This window comes from Cebus imitator, unplaced genomic scaffold (assembly GCF_001604975.1).
Source record: "Cebus imitator isolate Cc_AM_T3 unplaced genomic scaffold, Cebus_imitator-1.0 Scaffold196, whole genome shotgun sequence".
Taxonomy (NCBI): Eukaryota; Metazoa; Chordata; class Mammalia; order Primates; family Cebidae; genus Cebus; species Cebus imitator.
Genome location: NW_016107511.1, coordinates 3,785,913 through 3,786,705, shown reverse-complemented (window position 1 = coordinate 3,786,705; position 793 = coordinate 3,785,913).

The following is a 793-nucleotide window of genomic DNA, read 5'->3' as shown; positions in this document are numbered from 1 at the left end:
AAAAAAAAAAAAAAAAAAAACGACTGAAATGTGATGACTAGTATTTTTGGCATAGTAACTAGGGAGAGCTAGAGCTAGTAACAAGAGGAGTTTGCCCCTTTCTCAGTACCTCAGCATCTTGGATTGGCTAGGACCCTAAAAGTCATCTAGTCCAGCCAACCCTCACTGGACACCATCCCTGATAAGAGGTGAAGAGCTTGGGATTTGCATTAAGCAAAACTGTTTTGAGTCCCAGCTCCAGCCCTCAGCAGCCAGAGATCACGGGCCAGTTGCTTAATCTTTCTAAATCCATATAGAGGAAGGATGGTTCCATCTGGCAGCGGTGTCATCGGGCTGAAATGAGATGGTGTTGGCAGTGCGTAGCTCAGACTTCCACGCAGAGGACACGCTACATACATGGAGGAGACCCCTGTCTACTTGGTCACTTCTACCTGTCGCTCACAATGATGGGCAGCTCATCGCCTACAAGGCAAGCCATTCCCCTTGGGAATAGGCCACGTCACGTGGTGGTGAAGTGCACAGACTCTGTGGCTGCATGGCCTCAGTCCAAATCCTGGCCTGGCCACTTACCAGCCGTGCAAGCTTGTGCAAGTGGCTGAACCTCACCAAGGAACCGTGGCTCATCTGTAAAATGGGGCTAATGACTGTAGCCACCTCAAAGGGTTGCCAGAAGAATTATACAGGCAGTGCTGGTAGTGTTTCAGAACAGTGTCCAGTATGTATTAAGTACACATTATGTAAGTGTTTGCCTCATGGCCAGGCGCAGTAGCTCACGCCTGTAATCCCAGCACTT